We start from the raw sequence: 7,878 nt of genomic DNA, 5'->3' as shown, positions 1-7,878 counted from the left end.
TCAGCAACCTGTCCTTTGATCTCTCTACATATCACAGTGTGTGTGTGTGTGTGTGTGTGCATGCATGTGTTTGTGTGTGTGCACTGTCCTCCACCCTCTTTCTCTTTCACACCCCCCTACACTAATAATGATAACAATACATATAAATTAAATTTAAAAACAACAAGGTAAAAGTTGGGGTCCATTGTAGAAAAACCTATGACATTAGTACTTGTAAAAGTGGTCCAAAATGCACCAAAGGATCGTACGAAGAAAGTGAGGGTGTCGGTTCACAAAGAATGGATTTAAGTTTCATCAACAATTGACACAATGATAAAGAAAACTGAAGAGACATCTGAATGCAGCAGGAGCACACATAAACCAGGGCTTCCCAGAACATTTAACTCCTAGAGGAAACTTTGGAGAAGCCCCACCCACTTGGTCCCAGAGCTGGTATCCCTTTAGGTGCTGTAACAGCTAATCCCTCCAGGAACTTCCTTAGAGAATTTTAGCAAAACTATTATGCTATCTGTGATCTTTTTCTATAATGGAAGTTAGAATATTTGGTCCTGAGTTTTGTGAAATAGAATGTGGTCAAACAAGGAGACTAATGACGTGTAGACATTTTAAAAATAGTTTGGGGATGGGTTGGAAATTGTTAGGTATGCCTCGCTGACTCCCTTCTGGTTATTCCTCCTACTAATTTGGTACTGCTAATTGGCAAGTGCTTCTATTATAGAAATGTGGCTGGTGAGTTGTGTCTGCATTTTCCATTTTAGAAGTTAGACATGAGGAATCTCAGACTATAAAGGGGACTTTCTATCAAATACCCATTTTCTTACCACAACAGTATTTCTCATGACTTACATGAAAAACGTGGATATATAGCTCTCTCTATATATATCTATCTGTCTATCTATCTATCTATCTATCTATCTATCTATCTATCTATCTGTCTGTCTATCTATAATCTCTATCATCTACCAATCATCTGTCTATCATCTATCTGTCTATCATGTCATAACTCTGGTTCTATCTATATCTTGTCTATATTTCTATCTCCATATAAATGCATTTTACTACAATAAAAGGGGCATAATTATACAATCACTCTTATGCACATAATAATTAGAATCTGATAATTTATATATACATTGTATTTTCCGAGTAGTTTGATAGTATTAAAAAACTATTTGTGGCCTGCACAATGCTGTTGATGTAAGTGTTATGTCAAAATATGTACTATATGTGCCTCTGAAAGAACCCTGAACTTTACTGACAGGGTAGAGAAGTTTTATTTCTTCAATTTCAAAGGGAAATGTTTTGATCTATTTCAATGTAATGTACAAAATGAGTTAGGATTGAACTTGTTTTAAATATAGGATTATAAAACTTAAAAACTGTGAAATAAAATGTTAAATTCATAAAGTTTTAAAATCCATAGCAAATTCATTGCTTCATTTCGAACACTCCTCTGAATTGTGAATCTATACATGCCTAAAACGATGAAACAGTAACTTATTTTAGGAGACATCCTAGCAAAATTCTTCCTGAGGACAAGTCCCCAGTAGCAATAAAAATGAAGAAACAAACAGCCATACAGTATGGAGAGGTAGGATGGTTCAGTGGTCAAGAGTATTTGTTGCTCTTGCAGAGAGACCCCAGAACCCTCATGGTTGTTCAAAACCATGCATAACTCTGGTTCTAGTAAATCTGGTGCCTTCTTCTAGCCTCTGCATGTATCAGTCATGCAAGTGGTGCAAAGATATACATGCAGATAAAACACCCATACACATCAAACAAAATAAGTTAATCTAATAACAGAAAAAATTAAAACCTTCTGTGCTAGCAAGTTGGAAGAAAACAAATCTCACCCATCCTTTGTGATCTACTAGCTTTATTTTCATCAAGTATATTAAATATTAATAATTTCAGATCAAGAAAAGAAAAATTTCAAAGACTCGAATTGCAGTGCAAAAAGAGGCAATCACAGCAAGTTTAGAGATTGCTGTGCATATAGATGCAGTGGTAGAGGCATATCAGTCTGAAGTCACAATGAAGCCCACTTGGGTTATCTCCGGCACTCTGATGATCTGGGCAGTTCTAATTCTTAGAAGCAAAAGACGCCCAAGTGATTTGTAGTGACAAGAGTCGGATAACTTTTACCTTCTGTGAACCCTTATTCTCAGAACAGTGTTCAAAGCTCACGGCTCTAGAGGAGGACTGTGAAGGAATATTTTTTAGAGTCAGCAGTAATACGGTGTTTCCTCCCAGTGTACAGGAGAGGGGACATGTCTGAATTCATCAATTCAGTTAGTGCTCTGTTACCCATATTGCAGATAGAGGCGCACTTGGTATTCCTGACTTTGAGTGACTTCTGCTGAAGAGGGCATGTGCTGAATTCCACTGTAGAGAGTGACAGTAAGGCATGTGACAGGCAGTAACAAAGCATTTGAAAAATGTTGACACAAAGGTGATTTGCATGTGATGTCAAAATTCACAAATTGAATATTCAAAACACAAAGGGGAATTATCTGAAAACACACTGGTTCTTTCAGCTAGCTATAGTATAATAGAGAAACTGTGTGACACTCATTTAAGGTCAGACTAACGAGGCTTTTGCATGGAGAAATGATGGAAACAGGTTCAAGAGACTTTTCTAGCATCACTAATAGTAGGAGAAATACAAATTGGAACTGCTGTGACACGGAGCCTTGGCCTAGACATAAAGCACACTGTCAAAACTAAAGGTAATGCAGGCTTGTGAGGAAGTGAGAAGAGAGAACTGTGTAGTAATGACAGAGAGAGTGTCGATCAATGAAACTGTTATGGGACCCAGAACAGAGTTCCCTCAGTTAAAAGTAAAAGTACCACGTGTCTTTTGTACACTATTAATAGCTAATCATGGAAATGCCTGTGTTTGTTTTGTATACATAAATTTAAAATAGGATTTAACCTAAATTTCAAAAATAATGTCTTCTTGTATAGAAAAGTTGATAGAAAACTATGTGTGCTTGGCAGTTCACACCAACTTGGTCATCAAGAATCATCTAGAAGAGGAAACCTCAGTTGAAAAACTACCTCCATCAGATTGAGCTATAGGCATGTCTATAGTGGCATTTTCTTAATGTTTGAGGGCCCAGGACACTGTGACAGTTCTAGCCCTGGACAAATTGTTCTAGCCCCAGACAAATTGTTCTACATTGTTTAAGCACAGCCAGAGCAAGCCATGGGGGCAAAAGCCAGTAAGCAGCTGTCCTCTATGTTCTCTGCTTCAGTTCTTGTCTCTAGGTTCCTGCTCTGAGCTGCTATGTTAGACTCCCTCAATTACGGCCTGTAACCTATACACTGGATTCAACCTTTTCCTTTCCATGTTGCTTTTGGTCAGTTTTTCATCACAACAAAGAGAAATTAAACTATAACACAGGTCTGGAGAGATGGCTCAGAGGTTAACAGTGTGTATTTCTTTCTTTTTTTTTTTTTTTTCAGAGAACCCAAGTTTGGCTTCCAGCATCCGTGTGCAGCAGCTCACAACCACCTGGAAGTCTAGCTCTATGGTCTCTATTTCCTTTTCCTGGTCTCTCAAGGCATTGTAGTCATGTGTACATACACAGACACACATGTATACACATAATTAAAAATAAAACAAATCTCCAAAAATAAGAAAAAAAGTAGAATTTAACAGGTAAACCATTTCATTGTCATAAATCACAAGAATCATTTGTTTCTACATGAAGCAGTGCATTTGAATTTTGCTGAGTTGTCAAGCAAGAAGTCTAAATTAGGAGATTATTTAATTCTAGTTATTCAGTCCAGAATAATTTAAAAGCTACAACAGTTAACATTCCATATTTAAAATGTAAGACTGTGTTTATACAAAATGTAATAATAGGTCATTGTATATATTTGAAATGACAAATTGTTTTTTTCCATCCATGGGATGTAAAAATAATCTAATAAAGCTATATATTATATTGTTTTCACTGTGTTGGTTTGAGTGAGAATGGGTTTTGGTAGGACTAGGAGGTTTGGCTTTTTTGAAGGAAGTGGGAGTGGGCTCTGAGGTTTCAAAGGTTGACACTAGGATCTGTCTTCCTTCCTCTCTCTTTACTTACTGTGAATCAGGTTGGAAGCACTTAGTTACTTCTGGAGTGTCATGCCCACCTGCTGCTGCCATGCTTCCTGCCATGAAGGCCACAAATATCCTCTGAAATTGTAAGCACGTTCTCAATTAAATGCTTTCTTTTATAACGTGCTTTGGTCATGGTGTCTCTGCACAGCCACAGAGAAGTAACTCAGACATATGTTTAAGCAAAGCAAAACAGGAGCAGAAGTTTGGATAAAAATGAGTATGATGTCCTGCTAGAGTGATGTCTTTGTGGTTAAGAGAGATGCTGGCTCTCCCAGAGGACCCGTATTTAATTCCCAGCATCCATCTGGTATTCACAACCATTAACATCCTCTGTCCCAAGGGATCCAATACTCTATTCTGATCTCTGGGCACTGCATGTGTGTAGTGAACAGACATACACAGGCAAAACATGTTATATAAGGATACATTAAATTGAATTTTGTAAACAAGTAAGAGGTAATTTTAAAGTATTATAAAATTATAAATTGGGATCATCAAAAAGAAAGTGTTGCTCAATGTGAAGTTTCAGTGATATCAATATTAAATATTTTAAGGCTATTTTATTTGCAAATGAACATCGTTGACACCATAAGCCAGCAATCCTAGATGTGTTTATAGGAGATAAGGTAGTTAATAGTTCAGAAAAATAGGTGCCTCCTGTAGCCTTAAGATAGCATGGGATAAGGTGTTAATGTACTTTTATTTGGCTTACAGTTTGGGAAAAGAAGAATAATCTTTTCAAACTTTATTCCTACGGTTCTGTACTTTTCACTGACAGAATTGCTTGCCAGCACCAATACTCCAAGAACACATCTCCCAAGTTCCAGTGGATTTTTCTATTAATTCTCTGTTTTATTTGCAATAAAATGCAGTCACATTCTTCCAAATTAGGAAGCTGAAATGAAATGTCACAGGTTGTCAACATCACATCTGAAAAGCAAGATGCTAACACACCTGACAGATGGTTCATACCCTGAAAACATCCTGTTGCAAAGCAGAAGCTTAAAGAGAACAGCATAGCTGCATAAGAACTTCTTGTCCTATATAATCAAGAGAGCTCGAGTCTGAGGTCTTTGACACTGAGCCACTGTGCTTCAGAAAGTCTAGAAGAAGTGATGTTCAGAGTAGTTTTCATTTAAATATTCAGTATTCCCAATTTTAGTAATAGTATTAGACAATTATAAGTAATGTGCTGATGCAATCTGGCATGCCCTTGGTTTATAAAGGTAGTAAGTATAAACTTCCTGAATATATTAAGTAAATATTAACGTCAAGAAAAGCAGATACGTCTCCTTCCTATCCTTCAATTCCGACTCCACAGTCTTATCACACCTCTGTAGCAGACTACTTGATATGGCCTCTCCATCCATCCTGCTGTTCTTATTCCTTGGAAACTAAGTAGATCTTCTCCTACATCCTCCCTTCTCACCCTATCCCTCAGTCTCAGTCGCCAATACACAGGCCACACTCTCTCCCTGCTACCCCAGGCCAGCTAGAGAATCAGGTAGGTAGTTTTCACTCTCCAATCCCAATTCTCCATACTCATCACCAGCCCTGTATTTGACCTATCTTTGCTCTTATACTCCTCTCTCTGTGTTCCTTCCACAGAAGTTCTTGGAAGACCCAACCTTTCTCTTCCCTGGGACCCTTGTAACTCAATCACCCTTCTAGCCCATCCTCATTCCTTCTTCAACTCCCAATATCTAGAAACTAATTATACCAGGCAGCCCCAGTGGTTACACCTGGCAGAACTCAGAAACACTTCCCAAACAACCCACAGCAACCACACACTCCTAAGATCAAGAGAGGGCAATAAGAGCAAAGGAAAAGAAAACTCACTCAAAAAAGACAAGACCAGATGTCAACACCTAGAATTACAATCATCTGCCAAACAGATGCCAGATGGTAGCATAAAAATGCAATCAATAAAATTCAGGACAAAATGTTTCCACTACAGCTCAGCAGTCCTACTTCAGTAGTCCCTGAGAAAAGCCATGCAGCTGAAGCACAAGACAAGAACTTCAAAATAGTTATTATGCATATGCTCAAGTATATAAATGAAACCAGAAAATAAAGTCATCACAATACCTAATAATCAAAACAATAAACGTATAGAACACAGAAAAAGTATTAAAAGCTGCAAGGGAAAAAGGCCAAGTAACATATAAAGGAATACCTATTTGAATAACACCTGATTTTTCAATGGAGATTCTGTCAGAAGAGAATGGGCTAGCTTAGACTAATACACATACCTTAAAACAATATGAATAAATTCATTAATGGAATATATGAAAATACAACCAAACAATGAAATTAGATAAAGAAAACTATTCAAGACATGAAAGGGAAAATAAATCAACTATACAAACTGAGGAGAATCTGTAAATAAAAAAATTTTAGGATTTTCCTCAGGAACTTCACAGGCAAGAATGAGAAAGAAGTCAGGAAAACACCACCCTCCACAACAGCCTCAGAAATGTAAAATATATTGGGGTAACTCTAACACAACTTGCAAAAGACATGTGTAACAAAAACTTTATGATGTTGAAGACAGACAATAAAGAAGATATCAGAAGACAGAAAGATCTCATATGTTCATGGATTCATAGGATTAGTAGAACAAAAATGGCCAGTTTACTAAAAGCAGCCTACAGACTCAATATAATTCCAAGACAATTCTTCACAGATTTTTGAAAGGATAATCATCTTCATATGGAAATAAAAATATTGAAAATAAAATCAGCTAAACAAACAAACAAAAACAAAAAACAAAAAGACACAAAGCAAAAAACCATGATAGCTAAAACAATCTGGAACAATCCCTGGCCTCAAATTTTACTACAGAGCTATAGTAATAAAAACAGCATGATATTGGAACAAGAACAGATGTATTGATCAGTGGAATTGAATCAAAGACCTTGACATAGATACACACATCTATGGACAACTGGGATTTTATAAGGAAGTCAGAAATATACACTCAAGAAAAGAGAGTATCTTCAGCAAATGATTCTGGTCAAGCTTAAGATAGAAGAATATAGAAGGTTCCATCACTCTGCACAAAACTCAGCTCCAAATGCATCAAAGACATTAATATTAAGCTACTTACACTGAATCTGATAGAAGAGAAAATTAAGAATAGTCTTGAAATCATTAGCACAGGAGAAAACTTTCTTTTTTACTCTTAGCACAGGCTAACAATCAACAGAATTAACAATTAATAAATGGGCTCTCTGGAAAGTGAAAGTCTTTGTATGCCAAAGGACACCATTACTCAGATAAAGTGGGTAGCTTCCTTTATCAGAAAAGATTTTTTATCACCTACACATCCAATAGTGGGATAATATCTAAAATAGACAAAACATTCAAATAACAAGACATCAAAAATGTGAGTAACCCAATTAAAACCCAGACAAAAAAGACAAATATGGTTTATTCTCACTTATATGTGGATGTTAGCTGTTAAGTCTTTTTTTTTTAATTTTGACCAAACATTTTATTGAGTATTTTATACTTGTTTAACACACTTCAATGGTCTTACTAGGGGAGAGAGAGAGTGGTTCTCGTAGATTCCCAAGGAAATGTCAGAAAAGCAAAATATGGCCAGTATCCATTTGCTTTTTGGGGGGTTTCTGGGTAAATAGTACATTCCTAGGCATCAGATCTCAGATATAGAGGTAGAGGTAGAGGTAGAGGTAGAGGTAGAGGTAGAGGTAGAGGTAGAGGTAGAGGTAGAGGTAGAGGTAGAGGTAGAGGTAGAGGTAGAG

The sequence above is a fragment of the Grammomys surdaster genome, unplaced genomic scaffold, assembly GCF_004785775.1.
Source record: "Grammomys surdaster isolate TR1022 unplaced genomic scaffold, NIH_TR_1.0 234, whole genome shotgun sequence".
NCBI classification, from domain to species: domain Eukaryota; kingdom Metazoa; phylum Chordata; class Mammalia; order Rodentia; family Muridae; genus Grammomys; species Grammomys surdaster.
This window is presented reverse-complemented; position numbering follows the sequence as displayed.